The sequence below is a fragment of the Hemiscyllium ocellatum genome, chromosome 33 (assembly GCF_020745735.1).
Source record: "Hemiscyllium ocellatum isolate sHemOce1 chromosome 33, sHemOce1.pat.X.cur, whole genome shotgun sequence".
NCBI lineage: Eukaryota > Metazoa > Chordata > Chondrichthyes > Orectolobiformes > Hemiscylliidae > Hemiscyllium > Hemiscyllium ocellatum.
In genome coordinates, this window is record NC_083433.1 from 20756874 (window position 1) to 20779065 (window position 22192).

Below are 22192 nucleotides of genomic sequence, written 5' to 3' on the forward strand. Positions count from 1 at the left end.
CTCCCTGGTGCCACCAGGCAGCCGTACTAACCACTGATCCACTGTGCCACCCGTACGATTTGGAACGATTTGTCATCATTTGCGGTGCAAGTAGCGAAACAGTTGTCAGTTTGTCAACTGGGTCGGATTATAATGTTGTCAGCGATCTGCAGCAATGTGAACGGAGATGTCGAATCGAGCTGCTGGTGGTGATGAGGCGCGCTTGCAGCGTGACATGTTTACACGGGAGATCAGCTCCCTCCCCATTCTCCACAGAGAGTCGGATACAAGTAGAGAGGATATTGAAAGTGGACGATAAAGAAAGGGTGCACGGACGTAATTCGCTTTTCGCAACTTTTCGGATTGATGCGGAATGCCGAGGAGCGAATCCTGTACGTGAGGGAAACGATGATTGGCATTTATGGGCAAGCTACACCAACACAAGGGAGGCAATGAATAGGATCTTTCCGTCAAGGCCAACATTTCTCGCCCATGCCGAGATCAGCCTGGTGGTGAGCTGCTCTCTCGAACCGCTGCAGTCCAAGTGCTGTCGGTAGCCCCGCGATGCTGTTTGGGCGGGGATTCCCGATTTTGACCCGGTAACACCGGAGGAACAAGGACATATTTGCAATTCAGGACAGCGAGTGCCTCGGCGGGGGGGAGAACTTGCGAATGGTGGTGTTCCCGTGGATCTGCTGCCGTCATCCTTCGAGGCTGCGTTGGCCATGGGTTTGCAAGGTGCTGCCTGAGGAATTCTGGTGAATCTTGTAGATGCCGGGGGAATGAATGACCCTGCCGCCGCCGCTGTCCCCGATCACCGGGAGAAACCTCTCTGCAGTCGACCTGACGTGCGGTGGCTCCGGCCCGTGCCATCTGATTGGTCGTCAGCGCGACCTACGCGGCTACGTAACAGATGGACAGAAAAGCACGGGGAAAGCACAGCGACTGCTGCAGAGTGATCTTCCGGTCTGGTTGGATATCTTGGAAGGAAGGTAGACGGTAAGGGAATAAAGGAACTTTGAATATCATCAAACTGATGGAAAGGATAGTCGGCAAATATGACCTCCACCGTTGGAGTATTAATGTGCTATCGCTTCTCGGCCTTTTGGCTTGGAATATGTGTAGTTTCTGTTCTTATCAGTTTAATCGCTGATATCTCCCGAAGGTGGGAGTGTTTGTATTAAATGGATTTTTGGAGCAGGGAGATGGCTTAAGGGCTTGCTCTGTCCTCTCCATGTATCAGCCTGGTATTGCAGTGTTTCCAGGAATGGTGCACCCAACGCTTACCCAAGTTCAAAAGCAGGTGAATGCAATGTGAATCTCTTGCCTTTGCTAGTTTGCCGTGTTGATGGCAGTCAGTGATTGTTGCATCTATTGTCTTTTCAGTTGCAGGAAACTATCGTCTTTTGTTACGGGTTTTCTGTCTTATGAACCTGCTCTGCAGTTACCTGATGAAGGTGCAGCACGCTGAAAGCCAGGACAGGGTAACCCCAACGTGCTACAGGGAACATTCTGGAACCAGGGGCCTGCCAGGAAGGTAACTTGCCAATTTGAATGAATGGATTTGCCCTTGTCTGCCGTTTTGGGCTTCTGCGGTCGTTCTTGGAACGTATCCCACCGATGGTACGGCGGTGGCGGGGGTGGGGTGACTGCTGTAATTTCAAAGAACCCCGTTGGGCTGAACCCTGGTGTTGTGGGATTTTTAACACAGTCAAATCAGGTTGTGGGATCCCATGACTCAGCCAATGTCAAATGGCTATCAGATCAGCCCCCACAGCCCCTTCCCAACCCCCCCGCCTCCCCCCCCAACCCCGAGGCAACAAATTTATCCTAATATTTTCTTGAACAAGAAAGAAATGTCTTTGGTCTGTTTCCTGAATAGAGTGAAACCCCCATCTCTGTTTGTTTCTTCGCAAACTACTGTACGGAAGCGACCTGCTTTAGTAGCTACGTCTGTACGTAAAGATTATTCACGCAGACGATCGCCCAAGGCTGGAACTGGCTTCAGCTCCCTGGTGCCACCAGGCAGCCGTACTAACCACTGATCCACTGTGCCACCCGTACGATTTGGAACGATTTGTCATCATTTGCGGTGCAAGTAGCGAAACAGTTGTCAGTTTGTCAACTGGGTCGGATTATAATGTTGTCAGCGATCTGCAGCAATGTGAACGGAGATGTCGAATCGAGCTGCTGGTGGTGATGAGGCACGCTTGCAGCGTGACATGTTTACACGGGAGATCAGCTCCCTCCCCATTCTCCACAGAGAGTCGGATACAAGTAGAGAGGATATTGAAAGTGGACGATAAAGAAAGGGTGCACGGACGTAATTCGCTTTTCGCAACTTTTCGGATTGATGCGGAATGCCGAGGAGCGAATCCTGTACGTGAGGGAAACGATGATTGGCATTTATGGGCAAGCTACACCAACACAAGGGGAGGCAATGAATAGGATCTTTCCGTCAAGGCCAACATTTCTCGCCCATGCCGAGATCAGCCTGGTGGTGAGCTGCTCTCTCGAACCGCTGCAGTCCAAGTGCTGTCGGTAGCCCCGCGATGCTGTTTGGGCGGGGATTCCCGATTTTGACCCGGTAACACCGGAGGAACAAGGACATATTTGCAATTCAGGACAGCGAGTGCCTCGGCGCGGGGGAGAACTTGCGAATGGTGGTGTTCCCGTGGATCTGCTGCCGTCATCCTTCGAGGCTGCGTTGGCCATGGGTTTACAAGGTGCTGCCTGAGGAATTCTGGTGAATCTTGTAGATGCCGGGGAATGAATGACCCTGCCGGGGGAATGAATGACCCTGCCGCCGCCGCTGTCCCCGATCACCGGGAGAAACCTCTCTGCAGTCGACCTGACGTGCAGTGGCTCCGGCCCGTGCCATCTGATTGGTCGTCAGCGCGACCTACGCGGCTACGTAACAGAAAACCACGGGTAAAGCACAGCGACTGCTGCAGAGTGATCTTCCGGTCTGGTTGGATATCTTGGAAGGAAGGTAGACGGTAAGGGAATAAAGGAACTTTGAATATCATCAAACTGATGGAAAGGATAGTCGGCAAATATGACCTCCACCGTTGGAGTATTAATGTGCTATCGCTTCTCGGCCTTTTGGCTTGGAATATGTGTAGTTTCTGTTCTTATCAGTTTAATCGCTGATATCTCCCGAAGGTGGGAGTGTTTGTATTAAATGGATTTTTGGAGCAGGGAGATGGCTTAAGGGCTTGCTCTGTCCTCTCCATGTATCAGCCTGGTATTGCAGTGTTTCCAGGAATGGTGCACCCAACGTCTACCCAAGTTCAAAAGCAGGTGAATGCAATGTGAATCTCTTGCCTTTGCTCGTTTGCCGTGTTGATGGCAGTCAGTGATTGTTGCATCTATTGTCTTTTCAGTTGCAGGAAACTATCGTCTTTTGTTACGGTTTTCTGTCTTATGAACCTGCTCTGCAGTTACCTGATGAAGGTGCAGCACGCTGAAAGCCAGGACAGGGGTAACCCCAACGTGCTACAGGGAACATTCTGGAACCAGGGGCCTGCCAGGAAGGTAACTTGCCAATTTGAATGAATGGATTTGACCTTGTCTGCCGTTTTGGGCTTCTGCGGTCGTTCTTGGAACGTATCCCACCGATGGTACGGCGGTGGCGGGGGGTGGGGTGACTGCTGTAATTTCAAAGAACCCCGTTGGGCTGAAACCTGGTGTTGTGGGATTTTTAACACAGTCAAATCAGGTTGTGGGATCCCATGACTCAGCCAATGTCAAATGGCTATCAGATCAGCCCCCACAGCCCCTTCCCAACCCCCCCCGCCCCACCCCCGAGGCAACAAATTTATCCTAATATTTTCTTGAACAAGGAAGAAATGTCTTTAGTCTGTTTCCTGAATAGAGTGAAACCCCCATCTCTGTTTTTGTTTCTTCGCAAACTACTGTACGGAAGCGACCTGCTTTAGTAGCTACGTCTGTACGTAAAGATTATTCACGCAGACGATCGCCCAAGGCTGGAACTGGCTTCAGCTCCCTGGTGCCACCAGGCAGCCGTACTAACCACTGATCCACTGTGCCACCCGTACGATTTGGAACGATTTGTCATCATTTGCGGTGCAAGTAGCGAAACAGTTGTCAGTTTGTCAACTGGGTCGGATTATAATGTTGTCAGCGATCTGCAGCAATGTGAACGGAGATGTCGAATCGAGCTGCTGGTGGTGATGAGGCGCGCTTGCAGCGTGACATGTTTACACGGGGAGATCAGCTCCCTCCCCATTCTCCACAGAGAGTCGGATACAAGTAGAGAGGATATTGAAAAGTGGACGATAAAGAAAGGGTGCACGGACGTAATTCGCTTTTCGCAACTTTTCGGATTGATGCGGAATGCCGAGGAGCGAATCCTGTACGTGAGGGAAACGATGATTGGCATTTATGGGCAAGCTACACCAACACAAGGGGAGGCAATGAATAGGATCTTTCCGTCAAGGCCAACATTTCTCGCCCATGCCGAGATCAGCCTGGTGGTGAGCTGCTCTCTCGAACCGCTGCAGTCCAAGTGCTGTCGGTAGCCCCGCGATGCTGTTTGGGCGGGGATTCCCGATTTTGACCCGGTAACACCGGAGGAACAAGGACATATTTGCAATTCAGGACAGCGAGTGCCTCGGCGGGGGGGAGAACTTGCGAATGGTGGTGTTCCCGTGGATCTGCTGCCGTCATCCTTCGAGGCTGCGTTGGCCATGGGTTTGCAAGGTGCTGCCTGAGGAATTCTGGTGAATCTTGTAGATGCCGGGGGAATGAATGACCCTGCCGCCGCCGCTGTCCCCGATCACCGGGAGAAACCTCTCTGCAGTCGACCTGACGTGCGGTGGCTCCGGCCCGTGCCATCTGATTGGTCGTCAGCGCGACCTACGCGGCTACGTAACAGATGGACAGAAAAGCACGGGGAAAGCACAGCGACTGCTGCAGAGTGATCTTCCGGTCTGGTTGGATATCTTGGAAGGAAGGTAGACGGTAAGGGAATAAAGGAACTTTGAATATCATCAAACTGATGGAAAGGATAGTCGGCAAATATGACCTCCACCGTTGGAGTATTAATGTGCTATCGCTTCTCGGCCTTTTGGCTTGGAATATGTGTAGTTTCTGTTCTTATCAGTTTAATCGCTGATATCTCCCGAAGGTGGGAGTGTTTGTATTAAATGGATTTTTGGAGCAGGGAGATGGCTTAAGGGCTTGCTCTGTCCTCTCCATGTATCAGCCTGGTATTGCAGTGTTTCCAGGAATGGTGCACCCAACGCTTACCCAAGTTCAAAAGCAGGTGAATGCAATGTGAATCTCTTGCCTTTGCTAGTTTGCCGTGTTGATGGCAGTCAGTGATTGTTGCATCTATTGTCTTTTCAGTTGCAGGAAACTATCGTCTTTTGTTACGGGTTTTCTGTCTTATGAACCTGCTCTGCAGTTACCTGATGAAGGTGCAGCACGCTGAAAGCCAGGACAGGGGTAACCCCAACGTGCTACAGGGAACATTCTGGAACCAGGGGCCTGCCAGGAAGGTAACTTGCCAATTTGAATGAATGGATTTGCCCTTGTCTGCCGTTTTGGGCTTCTGCGGTCGTTCTTGGAACGTATCCCACCGATGGTACGGCGGTGGCGGGGGTGGGGTGACTGCTGTAATTTCAAAGAACCCCGTTGGGCTGAAACCTGGTGTTGTGGGATTTTTAACACAGTCAAATCAGGTTGTGGGATCCCATGACTCAGCCAATGTCAAATGGCTATCAGATCAGCCCCCACAGCCCCTTCCCAACCCCCCCCGCCTCCCCCCCCCACCCCCGAGGCAACAAATTTATCCTAATATTTTCTTGAACAAGAAAGAAATGTCTTTAGTCTGTTTCCTGAATAGAGTGAAACCCCCATCTCTGTTTGTTTCTTCGCAAACTACTGTACGGAAGCGACCTGCTTTAGTAGCTACGTCTGTACGTAAAGATTATTCACGCAGACGATCGCCCAAGGCTGGAACTGGCTTCAGCTCCCTGGTGCCACCAGGCAGCCGTACTAACCACTGATCCACTGTGCCACCCGTACGATTTGGAACGATTTGTCATCATTTGCGGTGCAAGTAGCGAAACAGTTGTCAGTTTGTCAACTGGGTCGGATTATAATGTTGTCAGCGATCTGCAGCAATGTGAACGGAGATGTCGAATCGAGCTGCTGGTGGTGATGAGGCGCGCTTGCAGCGTGACATGTTTACACGGGGAGATCAGCTCCCTCCCCATTCTCCACAGAGAGTCGGATACAAGTAGAGAGGATATTGAAAGTGGACGATAAAGAAAGGGTGCACGGACGTAATTCGCTTTTCGCAACTTTTCGGATTGATGCGGAATGCCGAGGAGCGAATCCTGTACGTGAGGGAAACGATGATTGGCATTTATGGGCAAGCTACACCAACACAAGGGGAGGCAATGAATAGGATCTTTCCGTCAAGGCCAACATTTCTCGCCCATGCCGAGATCAGCCTGGTGGTGAGCTGCTCTCTCGAACCGCTGCAGTCCAAGTGCTGTCGGTAGCCCCGCGATGCTGTTTGGGCGGGATTCCCGATTTTGACCCGGTAACACCGGAGGAACAAGGACATATTTGCAATTCAGGACAGCGAGTGCCTCGGCGGGGGGAGAACTTGCGAATGGTGGTGTTCCCGTGGATCTGCTGCCGTCATCCTTCGAGGCTGCGTTGGCCATGGGTTTGCAAGGTGCTGCCTGAGGAATTCTGGTGAATCTTGTAGATGCCGGGGGAATGAATGACCCTGCCGCCGCCGCTGTCCCCGATCACCGGGAGAAACCTCTCTGCAGTCGACCTGACGTGCGGTGGCTCCGGCCCGTGCCATCTGATTGGTCGTCAGCGCGACCTACGCGGCTACGTAACAGATGGACAGAAAAGCACGGGGAAAGCACAGCGACTGCTGCAGAGTGATCTTCCGGTCTGGTTGGATATCTTGGAAGGAAGGTAGACGGTAAGGGAATAAAGGAACTTTGAATATCATCAAACTGATGGAAAGGATAGTCGGCAAATATGACCTCCACCGTTGGAGTATTAATGTGCTATCGCTTCTCGGCCTTTTGGCTTGGAATATGTGTAGTTTCTGTTCTTATCAGTTTAATCGCTGATATCTCCCGAAGGTGGGAGTGTTTGTATTAAATGGATTTTTGGAGCAGGGAGATGGCTTAAGGGCTTGCTCTGTCCTCTCCATGTATCAGCCTGGTATTGCAGTGTTTCCAGGAATGGTGCACCCAACGCTTACCCAAGTTCAAAAGCAGGTGAATGCAATGTGAATCTCTTGCCTTTGCTAGTTTGCCGTGTTGATGGCAGTCAGTGATTGTTGCATCTATTGTCTTTTCAGTTGCAGGAAACTATCGTCTTTTGTTACGGGTTTTCTGTCTTATGAACCTGCTCTGCAGTTACCTGATGAAGGTGCAGCACGCTGAAAGCCAGGACAGGGGTAACCCCAACGTGCTACAGGGAACATTCTGGAACCAGGGGCCTGCCAGGAAGGTAACTTGCCAATTTGAATGAATGGATTTGCCCTTGTCTGCCGTTTTGGGCTTCTGCGGTCGTTCTTGGAACGTATCCCACCGATGGTACGGCGGGGGCGGGGGGTGGGGTGACTGCTGTAATTTCAAAGAACCCCGTTGGGCTGAACCTGGTGTTGTGGGATTTTTAACACAGTCAAATCAGGTTGTGGGATCCCATGACTCAGCCAATGTCAAATGGCTATCAGATCAGCCCCCACAGCCCCTTCCCAACCCCCCCGCCTCCCCCCCCAACCCCGAGGCAACAAATTTATCCTAATATTTTCTTGAACAAGAAAGAAATGTCTTTGGTCTGTTTCCTGAATAGAGTGAAACCCCCATCTCTGTTTTTTTCTTCGCAAACTACTGTACGGAAGCGACCTGCTTTAGTAGCTACGTCTGTACGTAAAGATTATTCACGCAGACGATCGCCCAAGGCTGGAACTGGCTTCAGCTCCCTGGTGCCACCAGGCAGCCGTACTAACCACTGATCCACTGTGCCACCCGTACGATTTGGAACGATTTGTCATCATTTGCGGTGCAAGTAGCGAAACAGTTGTCAGTTTGTCAACTGGGTCGGATTATAATGTTGTCAGCGATCTGCAGCAATGTGAACGGAGATGTCGAATCGAGCTGCTGGTGGTGATGAGGCACGCTTGCAGCGTGACATGTTTACACGGGGAGATCAGCTCCCTCCCCATTCTCCACAGAGAGTCGGATACAAGTAGAGAGGATATTGAAAGTGGACGATAAAGAAAGGGTGCACGGACGTAATTCGCTTTTCGCAACTTTTCGGATTGATGCGGAATGCCGAGGAGCGAATCCTGTACGTGAGGGAAACGATGATTGGCATTTATGGGCAAGCTACACCAACACAAGGGAGGCAATGAATAGGATCTTTCCGTCAAGGCCAACATTTCTCGCCCATGCCGAGATCAGCCTGGTGGTGAGCTGCTCTCTCGAACCGCTGCAGTCCAAGTGCTGTCGGTAGCCCCGCGATGCTGTTTGGGCGGGGATTCCCGATTTTGACCCGGTAACACCGGAGGAACAAGGACATATTTGCAATTCAGGACAGCGAGTGCCTCGGCGCGGGGGAGAACTTGCGAATGGTGGTGTTCCCGTGGATCTGCTGCCGTCATCCTTCGAGGCTGCGTTGGCCATGGGTTTGCAAGGTGCTGCCTGAGGAATTCTGGTGAATCTTGTAGATGCCGGGGAATGAATGACCCTGCCGGGGAATGAATGACCCTGCCGCCGCCGCTGTCCCCGATCACCGGGAGAAACCTCTCTGCAGTCGACCTGACGTGCAGTGGCTCCGGCCCGTGCCATCTGATTGGTCGTCAGCGCGACCTACGCGGCTACGTAACAGAAAACCACGGGTAAAGCACAGCGACTGCTGCAGAGTGATCTTCCGGTCTGGTTGGATATCTTGGAAGGAAGGTAGACGGTAAGGGAATAAAGGAACTTTGAATATCATCAAACTGATGGAAAGGATAGTCGGCAAATATGACCTCCACCGTTGGAGTATTAATGTGCTATCGCTTCTCGGCCTTTTGGCTTGGAATATGTGTAGTTTCTGTTCTTATCAGTTTAATCGCTGATATCTCCCGAAGGTGGGAGTGTTTGTATTAAATGGATTTTTGGAGCAGGGAGATGGCTTAAGGGCTTGCTCTGTCCTCTCCATGTATCAGCCTGGTATTGCAGTGTTTCCAGGAATGGTGCACCCAACGTCTACCCAAGTTCAAAAGCAGGTGAATGCAATGTGAATCTCTTGCCTTTGCTCGTTTGCCGTGTTGATGGCAGTCAGTGATTGTTGCATCTATTGTCTTTTCAGTTGCAGGAAACTATCGTCTTTTGTTACGGGTTTTCTGTCTTATGAACCTGCTCTGCAGTTACCTGATGAAGGTGCAGCACGCTGAAAGCCAGGACAGGGGTAACCCCAACGTGCTACAGGGAACATTCTGGAACCAGGGGCCTGCCAGGAAGGTAACTTGCCAATTTGAATGAATGGATTTGACCTTGTCTGCCGTTTTGGGCTTCTGCGGTCGTTCTTGGAACGTATCCCACCGATGGTACGGCGGTGGCGGGGTGGGGTGACTGCTGTAATTTCAAAGAACCCCGTTGGGCTGAACCTGGTGTTGTGGGATTTTTAACACAGTCAAATCAGGTTGTGGGATCCCATGACTCAGCCAATGTCAAATGGCTATCAGATCAGCCCCCACAGCCCCTTCCCAACCCCCCGCCTCCCCCCCCACCCCGAGGCAACAAATTTATCCTAATATTTTCTTGAACAAGGAAGAAATGTCTTTAGTCTGTTTCCTGAATAGAGTGAAACCCCCATCTCTGTTTGTTTCTTCGCAAACTACTGTACGGAAGCGACCTGCTTTAGTAGCTACGTCTGTACGTAAAGATTATTCACGCAGACGATCGCCCAAGGCTGGAACTGGCTTCAGCTCCCTGGTGCCACCAGGCAGCCGTACTAACCACTGATCCACTGTGCCACCCGTACGATTTGGAACGATTTGTCATCATTTGCGGTGCAAGTAGCGAAACAGTTGTCAGTTTGTCAACTGGGTCGGATTATAATGTTGTCAGCGATCTGCAGCAATGTGAACGGAGATGTCGAATCGAGCTGCTGGTGGTGATGAGGCGCGCTTGCAGCGTGACATGTTTACACGGGGAGATCAGCTCCCTCCCCATTCTCCACAGAGAGTCGGATACAAGTAGAGAGGATATTGAAAGTGGACGATAAAGAAAGGGTGCACGGACGTAATTCGCTTTTCGCAACTTTTCGGATTGATGCGGAATGCCGAGGAGCGAATCCTGTACGTGAGGGAAACGATGATTGGCATTTATGGGCAAGCTACACCAACACAAGGGGAGGCAATGAATAGGATCTTTCCGTCAAGGCCAACATTTCTCGCCCATGCCGAGATCAGCCTGGTGGTGAGCTGCTCTCTCGAACCGCTGCAGTCCAAGTGCTGTCGGTAGCCCCGCGATGCTGTTTGGGCGGGGATTCCCGATTTTGACCCGGTAACACCGGAGGAACAAGGACATATTTGCAATTCAGGACAGCGAGTGCCTCGGCGGGGGGAGAACTTGCGAATGGTGGTGTTCCCGTGGATCTGCTGCCGTCATCCTTCGAGGCTGCGTTGGCCATGGGTTTGCAAGGTGCTGCCTGAGGAATTCTGGTGAATCTTGTAGATGCCGGGGGAATGAATGACCCTGCCGCCGCCGCTGTCCCCGATCACCGGGAGAAACCTCTCTGCAGTCGACCTGACGTGCGGTGGCTCCGGCCCGTGCCATCTGATTGGTCGTCAGCGCGACCTACGCGGCTACGTAACAGATGGACAGAAAAGCACGGGAAAGCACAGCGACTGCTGCAGAGTGATCTTCCGGTCTGGTTGGATATCTTGGAAGGAAGGTAGACGGTAAGGGAATAAAGGAACTTTGAATATCATCAAACTGATGGAAAGGATAGTCGGCAAATATGACCTCCACCGTTGGAGTATTAATGTGCTATCGCTTCTCGGCCTTTTGGCTTGGAATATGTGTAGTTTCTGTTCTTATCAGTTTAATCGCTGATATCTCCCGAAGGTGGGAGTGTTTGTATTAAATGGATTTTTGGAGCAGGGAGATGGCTTAAGGGCTTGCTCTGTCCTCTCCATGTATCAGCCTGGTATTGCAGTGTTTCCAGGAATGGTGCACCCAACGCTTACCCAAGTTCAAAAGCAGGTGAATGCAATGTGAATCTCTTGCCTTTGCTAGTTTGCCGTGTTGATGGCAGTCAGTGATTGTTGCATCTATTGTCTTTTCAGTTGCAGGAAACTATCGTCTTTTGTTACGGGTTTTCTGTCTTATGAACCTGCTCTGCAGTTACCTGATGAAGGTGCAGCACGCTGAAAGCCAGGACAGGGGTAACCCCAACGTGCTACAGGGAACATTCTGAACCAGGGGCCTGCCAGGAAGGTAACTTGCCAATTTGAATGAATGGATTTGCCCTTGTCTGCCGTTTTGGGCTTCTGCGGTCGTTCTTGGAACGTATCCCACCGATGGTACGGCGGTGGCGGGGGTGGGGTGACTGCTGTAATTTCAAAGAACCCCGTTGGGCTGAACCCTGGTGTTGTGGGATTTTTAACACAGTCAAATCAGGTTGTGGGATCCCATGACTCAGCCAATGTCAAATGGCTATCAGATCAGCCCCCACAGCCCCTTCCCAACCCCCCCGCCTCCCCCCCAACCCCGAGGCAACAAATTTATCCTAATATTTTCTTGAACAAGAAAGAAATGTCTTTGGTCTGTTTCCTGAATAGAGTGAAACCCCCATCTCTGTTGTTTCTTCGCAAACTACTGTACGGAAGCGACCTGCTTTAGTAGCTACGTCTGAACGTAAAGATTATTCACGCAGACGATCGCCCAAGGCTGGAACTGGCTTCAGCTCCCTGGTGCCACCAGGCAGCCGTACTAACCACTGATCCACTGTGCCACCCGTACGATTTGGAACGATTTGTCATCATTTGCGGTGCAAGTAGCGAAACAGTTGTCAGTTTGTCAACTGGGTCGGATTATAATGTTGTCAGCGATCTGCAGCAATGTGAACGGAGATGTCGAATCGAGCTGCTGGTGGTGATGAGGCACGCTTGCAGCGTGACATGTTTACACGGGGAGATCAGCTCCCTCCCCATTCTCCACAGAGAGTCGGATACAAGTAGAGAGGATATTGAAAGTGGACGATAAAGAAAGGGTGCACGGACGTAATTCGCTTTTCGCAACTTTTCGGATTGATGCGGAATGCCGAGGAGCGAATCCTGTACGTGAGGGAAACGATGATTGGCATTTATGGGCAAGCTACACCAACACAAGGGAGGCAATGAATAGGATCTTTCCGTCAAGGCCAACATTTCTCGCCCATGCCGAGATCAGCCTGGTGGTGAGCTGCTCTCTCGAACCGCTGCAGTCCAAGTGCTGTCGGTAGCCCCGCGATGCTGTTTGGGCGGGGATTCCCGATTTTGACCCGGTAACACCGGAGGAACAAGGACATATTTGCAATTCAGGACAGCGAGTGCCTCGGCGCGGGGGAGAACTTGCGAATGGTGGTGTTCCCGTGGATCTGCTGCCGTCATCCTTCGAGGCTGCGTTGGCCATGGGTTTACAAGGTGCTGCCTGAGGAATTCTGGTGAATCTTGTAGATGCCGGGGGAATGAATGACCCTGCCGGGGGAATGAATGACCCTGCCGCCGCCGCTGTCCCCGATCACCGGAGAAACCTCTCTGCAGTCGACCTGACGTGCAGTGGCTCCGGCCCGTGCCATCTGATTGGTCGTCAGCGCGACCTACGCGGCTACGTAACAGAAAACCACGGGTAAAGCACAGCGACTGCTGCAGAGTGATCTTCCGGTCTGGTTGGATATCTTGGAAGGAAGGTAGACGGTAAGGGAATAAAGGAACTTTGAATATCATCAAACTGATGGAAAGGATAGTCGGCAAATATGACCTCCACCGTTGGAGTATTAATGTGCTATCGCTTCTCGGCCTTTTGGCTTGGAATATGTGTAGTTTCTGTTCTTATCAGTTTAATCGCTGATATCTCCCGAAGGTGGGAGTGTTTGTATTAAATGGATTTTTGGAGCAGGGAGATGGCTTAAGGGCTTGCTCTGTCCTCTCCATGTATCAGCCTGGTATTGCAGTGTTTCCAGGAATGGTGCACCCAACGTCTACCCAAGTTCAAAAGCAGGTGAATGCAATGTGAATCTCTTGCCTTTGCTCGTTTGCCGTGTTGATGGCAGTCAGTGATTGTTGCATCTATTGTCTTTTCAGTTGCAGGAAACTATCGTCTTTTGTTACGGGTTTTCTGTCTTATGAACCTGCTCTGCAGTTACCTGATGAAGGTGCAGCACGCTGAAAGCCAGGACAGGGGTAACCCCAACGTGCTACAGGGAACATTCTGGAACCAGGGGCCTGCCAGGAAGGTAACTTGCCAATTTGAATGAATGGATTTGACCTTGTCTGCCGTTTTGGGCTTCTGCGGTCGTTCTTGGAACGTATCCCACCGATGGTACGGCGGTGGCGGGGGTGGGGTGACTGCTGTAATTTCAAAGAACCCCGTTGGGCTGAAACCTGGTGTTGTGGGATTTTTAACACAGTCAAATCAGGTTGTGGGATCCCATGACTCAGCCAATGTCAAATGGCTATCAGATCAGCCCCCACAGCCCCTTCCCAACCCCCCCCGCCTCCCCCCCACCCCGAGGCAACAAATTTATCCTAATATTTTCTTGAACAAGAAAGAAATGTCTTTAGTCTGTTTCCTGAATAGAGTGAAACCCCCATCTCTGTTTGTTTCTTCGCAAACTACTGTACGGAAGCGACCTGCTTTAGTAGCTACGTCTGTACGTAAAGATTATTCACGCAGACGATCGCCCAAGGCTGGAACTGGCTTCAGCTCCCTGGTGCCACCAGGCAGCCGTACTAACCACTGATCCACTGTGCCACCCGTACGATTTGGAACGATTTGTCATCATTTGCGGTGCAAGTAGCGAAACAGTTGTCAGTTTGTCAACTGGGTCGGATTATAATGTTGTCAGCGATCTGCAGCAATGTGAACGGAGATGTCGAATCGAGCTGCTGGTGGTGATGAGGCGCGCTTGCAGCGTGACATGTTTACACGGGGAGATCAGCTCCCTCCCCATTCTCCACAGAGAGTCGGATACAAGTAGAGAGGATATTGAAAGTGGACGATAAAGAAAGGGTGCACGGACGTAATTCGCTTTTCGCAACTTTTCGGATTGATGCGGAATGCCGAGGAGCGAATCCTGTACGTGAGGGAAACGATGATTGGCATTTATGGGCAAGCTACACCAACACAAGGGAGGCAATGAATAGGATCTTTCCGTCAAGGCCAACATTTCTCGCCCATGCCGAGATCAGCCTGGTGGTGAGCTGCTCTCTCGAACCGCTGCAGTCCAAGTGCTGTCGGTAGCCCCGCGATGCTGTTTGGGCGGGGATTCCCGATTTTGACCCGGTAACACCGGAGGAACAAGGACATATTTGCAATTCAGGACAGCGAGTGCCTCGGCGGGGGGAGAACTTGCGAATGGTGGTGTTCCCGTGGATCTGCTGCCGTCATCCTTCGAGGCTGCGTTGGCCATGGGTTTGCAAGGTGCTGCCTGAGGAATTCTGGTGAATCTTGTAGATGCCGGGGGAATGAATGACCCTGCCGCCGCCGCTGTCCCCGATCACCGGGAGAAACCTCTCTGCAGTCGACCTGACGTGCGGTGGCTCCGGCCCGTGCCATCTGATTGGTCGTCAGCGCGACCTACGCGGCTACGTAACAGATGGACAGAAAAGCACGGGGAAAGCACAGCGACTGCTGCAGAGTGATCTTCCGGTCTGGTTGGATATCTTGGAAGGAAGGTAGACGGTAAGGGAATAAAGGAACTTTGAATATCATCAAACTGATGGAAAGGATAGTCGGCAAATATGACCTCCACCGTTGGAGTATTAATGTGCTATCGCTTCTCGGCCTTTGGCTTGGAATATGTGTAGTTTCTGTTCTTATCAGTTTAATCGCTGATATCTCCGAAGGTGGGAGTGTTTGTATTAAATGGATTTTTGGAGCAGGGAGATGGCTTAAGGGCTTGCTCTGTCCTCTCCATGTATCAGCCTGGTATTGCAGTGTTTCCAGGAATGGTGCACCCAACGCTTACCCAAGTTCAAAAGCAGGTGAATGCAATGTGAATCTCTTGCCTTTGCTAGTTTGCCGTGTTGATGGCAGTCAGTGATTGTTGCATCTATTGTCTTTTCAGTTGCAGGAAACTATCGTCTTTTGTTACGGGTTTTCTGTCTTATGAACCTGCTCTGCAGTTACCTGATGAAGGTGCAGCACGCTGAAAGCCAGGACAGGGGTAACCCCAACGTGCTACAGGGAACATTCTGGAACCAGGGGCCTGCCAGGAAGGTAACTTGCCAATTTGAATGAATGGATTTGCCCTTGTCTGCCGTTTTGGGCTTCTGCGGTCGTTCTTGGAACGTATCCCACCGATGGTACGGCGGTGGCGGGGGGTGGGGTGACTGCTGTAATTTCAAAGAACCCCGTTGGGCTGAAACCTGGTGTTGTGGGATTTTTAACACAGTCAAATCAGGTTGTGGGATCCCATGACTCAGCCAAAGTCAAATGGCTATCAGATCAGCCCCCACAGCCCCTTCCCAACCCCCCCGCCTCCCCCCCAACCCCCGAGGCAACAAATTTATCCTAATATTTTCTTGAACAAGAAAGAAATGTCTTTAGTCTGTTTCCTGAATAGAGTGAAACCCCCATCTCTGTTTGTTTCTTCGCAAACTACTGTACGGAAGCGACCTGCTTTAGTAGCTACGTCTGTACGTAAAGATTATTCACGCAGACGATCGCCCAAGGCTGGAACTGGCTTCAGCTCCCTGGTGCCACCAGGCAGCCGTACTAACCACTGATCCACTGTGCCACCCGTACGATTTGGAACGATTTGTCATCATTTGCGGTGCAAGTAGCGAAACAGTTGTCAGTTTGTCAACTGGGTCGGATTATAATGTTGTCAGCGATCTGCAGCAATGTGAACGGAGATGTCGAATCGAGCTGCTGGTGGTGATGAGGCGCGCTTGCAGCGTGACATGTTTACACGGGGAGATCAGCTCCCTCCCCATTCTCCACAGAGAGTCGGATACAAGTAGAGAGGATATTGAAAGTGGACGATAAAGAAAGGGTGCACGGACGTAATTCGCTTTTCGCAACTTTTCGGATTGATGCGGAATGCCGAGGAGCGAATCCTGTACGTGAGGGAAACGATGATTGGCATTTATGGGCAAGCTACACCAACACAAGGGGAGGCAATGAATAGGATCTTTCCGTCAAGGCCAACATTTCTCGCCCATGCCGAGATCAGCCTGGTGGTGAGCTGCTCTCTCGAACCGCTGCAGTCCAAGTGCTGTCGTAGCCCCGCGATGCTGTTTGGGCGGGGATTCCCGATTTTGACCCGGTAACACCGGAGGAAACAAGGACATATTTGCAATTCAGGACAGCGAGTGCCTCGGCGGGGGGAGAACTTGCGAATGGTGGTGTTCCCGTGGATCTGCTGCCGTCATCCTTCGAGGCTGCGTTGGCCATGGGTTTGCAAGGTGCTGCCTGAGGAATTCTGGTGAATCTTGTAGATGCCGGGGGAATGAATGACCCTGCCGCCGCCGCTGTCCCCGATCACCGGGAGAAACCTCTCTGCAGTCGACCTGACGTGCGGTGGCTCCGGCCCGTGCCATCTGATTGGTCGTCAGCGCGACCTACGCGGCTACGTAACAGATGGACAGAAAAGCACGGGGAAAGCACAGCGACTGCTGCAGAGTGATCTTCCGGTCTGGTTGGATATCTTGGAAGGAAGGTAGACGGTAAGGGAATAAAGGAACTTTGAATATCATCAAACTGATGGAAAGGATAGTCGGCAAATATGACCTCCACCGTTGGAGTATTAATGTGCTATCGCTTCTCGGCCTTTTGGCTTGGAATATGTGTAGTTTCTGTTCTTATCAGTTTAATCGCTGATATCTCCCGAAGGTGGGAGTGTTTGTATTAAATGGATTTTTGGAGCAGGGAGATGGCTTAAGGGCTTGCTCTGTCCTCTCCATGTATCAGCCTGGTATTGCAGTGTTTCCAGGAATGGTGCACCCAACGCTTACCCAAGTTCAAAAGCAGGTGAATGCAATGTGAATCTCTTGCCTTTGCTAGTTTGCCGTGTTGATGGCAGTCAGTGATTGTTGCATCTATTGTCTTTTCAGTTGCAGGAAACTATCGTCTTTTGTTACGGGTTTTCTGTCTTATGAACCTGCTCTGCAGTTACCTGATGAAGGTGCAGCACGCTGAAAGCCAGGACAGGGGTAACCCCAACGTGCTACAGGGAACATTCTGGAACCAGGGGCCTGCCAGGAAGGTAACTTGCCAATTTGAATGAATGGATTTGCCCTTGTCTGCCGTTTTGGGCTTCTGCGGTCGTTCTTGGAACGTATCCCACCGATGGTACGGCGGTGGCGGGGGGTGGGGTGACTGCTGTAATTTCAAAGAACCCCGTTGGGCTGAACCCTGGTGTTGTGGGATTTTTAACACAGTCAAATCAGGTTGTGGGATCCATGACTCAGCCAATGTCAAATGGCTATCAGATCAGCCCCCACAGCCCCTTCCCAACCCCCCCGCCTCCCCCCCAACCCCGAGGCAACAAATTTATCCTAATATTTTCTTGAACAAGAAAGAAATGTCTTTGGTCTGTTTCCTGAATAGAGTGAAACCCCCATCTCTGTTTGTTTCTTCGCAAACTACTGTACGGAAGCGACCTGCTTTAGTAGCTACGTCTGCACGTAAAGATTATTCACGCAGACGATCGCCCAAGGCTGGAACTGGCTTCAGCTCCCTGGTGCCACCAGGCAGCCGTACTAACCACTGATCCACTGTGCCACCCGTACGATTTGGAACGATTTGTCATCATTTGCGGTGCAAGTAGCGAAACAGTTGTCAGTTTGTCAACTGGGTCGGATTATAATGTTGTCAGCGATCTGCAGCAATGTGAACGGAGATGTCGAATCGAGCTGCTGGTGGTGATGAGGCACGCTTGCAGCGTGACATGTTTACACGGGAGATCAGCTCCCTCCCCATTCTCCACAGAGAGTCGGATACAAGTAGAGAGGATATTGAAAGTGGACGATAAAGAAAGGGTGCACGGACGTAATTCGCTTTTCGCAACTTTTCGGATTGATGCGGAATGCCGAGGAGCGAATCCTGTACGTGAGGGAAACGATGATTGGCATTTATGGGCAAGCTACACCAACACAAGGGGAGGCAATGAATAGGATCTTTCCGTCAAGGCCAACATTTCTCGCCCATGCCGAGATCAGCCTGGTGGTGAGCTGCTCTCTCGAACCGCTGCAGTCCAAGTGCTGTCGGTAGCCCCGCGATGCTGTTTGGGCGGGGATTCCCGATTTTGACCCGGTAACACCGGAGGAACAAGGACATATTTGCAATTCAGGACAGCGAGTGCCTCGGCGCGGGGGAGAACTTGCGAATGGTGGTGTTCCCGTGGATCTGCTGCCGTCATCCTTCGAGGCTGCGTTGGCCATGGGTTTACAAGGTGCTGCCTGAGGAATTCTGGTGAATCTTGTAGATGCCGGGGAATGAATGACCCTGCCGGGGGAATGAATGACCCTGCCGCCGCCGCTGTCCCCGATCACCGGGAGAAACCTCTCTGCAGTCGACCTGACGTGCGGTGGCTCCGGCCCGTGCCATCTGATTGGTCGTCAGCGCGACCTACGCGGCTACGTAACAGAAACCACGGGAAAGCACAGCGACTGCTGCAGAGTGATCTTCCGGTCTGGTTGGATATCTTGGAAGGAAGGTAGACGGTAAGGGAATAAAGGAACTTTGAATATCATCAAACTGATGGAAAGGATAGTCGGCAAATATGACCTCCACCGTTGGAGTATTAATGTGCTATCGCTTCTCGGCCTTTTGGCTTGGAATATGTGTAGTTTCTGTTCTTATCAGTTTAATCGCTGATATCTCCCGAAGGTGGGAGTGTTTGTATTAAATGGATTTTTGGAGCAGGGAGATGGCTTAAGGGCTTGCTCTGTCCTCTCCATGTATCAGCCTGGTATTGCAGTGTTTCCAGGAATGGTGCACCCAACGCTTACCCAAGTTCAAAAGCAGGTGAATGCAATGTGAATCTCTTGCCTTTGCTAGTTTGCCGTGTTGATGGCAGTCAGTGATTGTTGCATCTATTGTCTTTTCAGTTGCAGGAAACTATCGTCTTTTGTTACGGGTTTTCTGTCTTATGAACCTGCTCTGCAGTTACCTGATGAAGGTGCAGCACGCTGAAAGCCAGGACAGGGGTAACCCCAACGTGCTACAGGGAACATTCTGGAACCAGGGGCCTGCCAGGAAGGTAACTTGCCAATTTGAATGAATGGATTTGACCTTGTCTGCCGTTTTGGGCTTCTGCGGTCGTTCTTGGAACGTATCCCACCGATGGTACGGCGGTGGCGGGGGTGGGGTGACTGCTGTAATTTCAAAGAACCCCGTTGGGCTGAAACCTGGTGTTGTGGGATTTTTAACACAGTCAAATCAGGTTGTGGGATCCCATGACTCAGCCAATGTCAAATGGCTATCAGATCAGCCCCCACAGCCCCTTCCCAACCCCCCCGCCTCCCCCCCGACCCCCGAGGCAACAAATTTATCCTAATATTTTCTTGAACAAGGAAGAAATGTCTTTAGTCTGTTTCCTGAATAGAGTGAAACCCCCATCTCTGTTTTGTTTCTTCGCAAACTACTGTACGGAAGCGACCTGCTTTAGTAGCTACGTCTGTACGTAAAGATTATTCACGCAGACGATCGCCCAAGGCTGGAACTGGCTTCAGCTCCCTGGTGCCACCAGGCAGCCGTACTAACCACTGATCCACTGTGCCACCCGTACGATTTGGAACGATTTGTCATCATTTGCGGTGCAAGTAGCGAAACAGTTGTCAGTTTGTCAACTGGGTCGGATTATAATGTTGTCAGCGATCTGCAGCAATGTGAACGGAGATGTCGAATCGAGCTGCTGGTGGTGATGAGGCGCGCTTGCAGCGTGACATGTTTACACGGGGAGATCAGCTCCCTCCCCATTCTCCACAGAGAGTCGGATACAAGTAGAGAGGATATTGAAAGTGGACGATAAAGAAAGGGTGCACGGACGTAATTCGCTTTTCGCAACTTTTCGGATTGATGCGGAATGCCGAGGAGCGAATCCTGTACGTGAGGGAAACGATGATTGGCATTTATGGCAAGCTACACCAACACAAGGGGAGGCAATGAATAGGATCTTTCCGTCAAGGCCAACATTTCTCGCCCCATGCCGAGATCAGCCTGGTGGTGAGCTGCTCTCTCGAACCGCTGCAGTCCAAGTGCTGTCGGTAGCCCCGCGATGCTGTTTGGGCGGGATTCCCGATTTTGACCCGGTAACACCGGAGGAACAAGGACATATTTGCAATTCAGGACAGCGAGTGCCTCGGCGGGGGGAGAACTTGCGAATGGTGGTGTTCCCGTGGATCTGCTGCCGTCATCCTTCGAGGCTGCGTTGCCATGGGTTTGCAAGGTGCTGCCTGAGGAATTCTGGTGAATCTTGTAGATGCCGGGGAATGAATGACCCTGCCGCCGCCGCTGTCCCCGATCACCGGGAGAAACCTCTCTGCAGTCGACCTGACGTGCGGTGGCTCCGGCCCGTGCCATCTGATTGGTCGTCAGCGCGACCTACGCGGCTACGTAACAGATGGACAGAAAAAGCACGGGGAAAGCACAGCGACTGCTGCAGAGTGATCTTCCGGTCTGGTTGGATATCTTGGAAGGAAGGTAGACGGTAAGGGAATAAAGGAACTTTGAATATCATCAAACTGATGGAAAGGATAGTCGGCAAATATGACCTCCACCGTTGGAGTATTAATGTGCTATCGCTTCTCGGCCTTTTGGCTTGGAATATGTGTAGTTTCTGTTCTTATCAGTTTAATCGCTGATATCTCCGAAGGTGGGAGTGTTTGTATTAAATGGATTTTTGGAGCAGGGAGATGGCTTAAGGGCTTGCTCTGTCCTCTCCATGTATCAGCCTGGTATTGCAGTGTTTCCAGGAATGGTGCACCCAACGCTTACCCAAGTTCAAAAGCAGGTGAATGCAATGTGAATCTCTTGCCTTTGCTAGTTTGCCGTGTTGATGGCAGTCAGTGATTGTTGCATCTATTGTCTTTTCAGTTGCAGGAAACTATCGTCTTTTGTTACGGGGTTTTCTGTCTTATGAACCTGCTCTGCAGTTACCTGATGAAGGTGCAGCACGCTGAAAGCCAGGACAGGGGTAACCCCAACGTGCTACAGGGAACATTCTGGAACCAGGGGCCTGCCAGGAAGGTAACTTGCCAATTTGAATGAATGGATTTGCCCTTGTCTGCCGTTTTGGGCTTCTGCGGTCGTTCTTGGAACGTATCCCACCGATGGTACGGCGGTGGCGGGGGTGGGGTGACTGCTGTAATTTCAAAGAACCCCGTTGGGCTGAAACCTGGTGTTGTGGGATTTTTAACACAGTCAAATCAGGTTGTGGGATCCCATGACTCAGCCAATGTCAAATGGCTATCAGATCAGCCCCCACAGCCCCCTTCCCAACCCCCCCGCCTCCCCCCCCACCCCGAGGCAACAAATTTATCCTAATATTTTCTTGAACAAGAAAGAAATGTCTTTAGTCTGTTTCCTGAATAGAGTGAAACCCCCATCTCTGTTTGTTTCTTCGCAAACTACTGTACGGAAGCGACCTGCTTTAGTAGCTACGTCTGTACGTAAAGATTATTCACGCAGACGATCGCCCAAGGCTGGAACTGGCTTCAGCTCCCTGGTGCCACCAGGCAGCCGTACTAACCACTGATCCACTGTGCCACCCGTACGATTTGGAACGATTTGTCATCATTTGCGGTGCAAGTAGCGAAACAGTTGTCAGTTTGTCAACTGGGTCGGATTATAATGTTGTCAGCGATCTGCAGCAATGTGAACGGAGATGTCGAATCGAGCTGCTGGTGGTGATGAGGCACGCTTGCAGCGTGACATGTTTACACGGGAGATCAGCTCCCTCCCCATTCTCCACAGAGAGTCGGATACAAGTAGAGAGGATATTG

General features: G+C 51.3%; 11 non-coding genes across 11 annotated transcripts; all 11 read left to right on the forward strand.

The window, feature by feature from the left end:
- The first annotated feature begins 1068 nt into the window (after positions 1–1068).
- Positions 1069–1260, forward strand: LOC132831584 (U2 spliceosomal RNA). Its single transcript, XR_009646546.1, has one exon. It is a non-coding gene; the product is annotated as a U2 spliceosomal RNA (small nuclear RNA).
- Positions 1261–3068: 1808 nt separating this feature from the next.
- LOC132831585 (U2 spliceosomal RNA) lies at positions 3069–3260 on the forward strand. The gene has a single exon (XR_009646547.1). It is a non-coding gene; the product is annotated as a U2 spliceosomal RNA (small nuclear RNA).
- A 1795-nt stretch (positions 3261–5055) lies between these two features.
- On the forward strand, positions 5056–5247 carry LOC132831586 (U2 spliceosomal RNA). Its single transcript, XR_009646548.1, has one exon. It is a non-coding gene; the product is annotated as a U2 spliceosomal RNA (small nuclear RNA).
- Positions 5248–7045: 1798 nt separating this feature from the next.
- On the forward strand, positions 7046–7237 carry LOC132831587 (U2 spliceosomal RNA). The gene has a single exon (XR_009646549.1). It is a non-coding gene; the product is annotated as a U2 spliceosomal RNA (small nuclear RNA).
- Positions 7238–9045: 1808 nt separating this feature from the next.
- On the forward strand, positions 9046–9237 carry LOC132831588 (U2 spliceosomal RNA). The gene has a single exon (XR_009646550.1). It is a non-coding gene; the product is annotated as a U2 spliceosomal RNA (small nuclear RNA).
- A 1792-nt stretch (positions 9238–11029) lies between these two features.
- LOC132831591 (U2 spliceosomal RNA) lies at positions 11030–11221 on the forward strand. The gene has a single exon (XR_009646552.1). It is a non-coding gene; the product is annotated as a U2 spliceosomal RNA (small nuclear RNA).
- A 1806-nt stretch (positions 11222–13027) lies between these two features.
- Positions 13028–13219, forward strand: LOC132831592 (U2 spliceosomal RNA). The gene has a single exon (XR_009646553.1). It is a non-coding gene; the product is annotated as a U2 spliceosomal RNA (small nuclear RNA).
- A 1795-nt stretch (positions 13220–15014) lies between these two features.
- LOC132831912 (U2 spliceosomal RNA) lies at positions 15015–15204 on the forward strand. The gene has a single exon (XR_009646862.1). It is a non-coding gene; the product is annotated as a U2 spliceosomal RNA (small nuclear RNA).
- A 1798-nt stretch (positions 15205–17002) lies between these two features.
- Positions 17003–17194, forward strand: LOC132831593 (U2 spliceosomal RNA). Its single transcript, XR_009646554.1, has one exon. It is a non-coding gene; the product is annotated as a U2 spliceosomal RNA (small nuclear RNA).
- A 1806-nt stretch (positions 17195–19000) lies between these two features.
- On the forward strand, positions 19001–19192 carry LOC132831594 (U2 spliceosomal RNA). The gene has a single exon (XR_009646555.1). It is a non-coding gene; the product is annotated as a U2 spliceosomal RNA (small nuclear RNA).
- A 1796-nt stretch (positions 19193–20988) lies between these two features.
- On the forward strand, positions 20989–21179 carry LOC132831885 (U2 spliceosomal RNA). The gene has a single exon (XR_009646835.1). It is a non-coding gene; the product is annotated as a U2 spliceosomal RNA (small nuclear RNA).
- The last annotated feature ends 1013 nt before the right edge of the window (positions 21180–22192 follow it).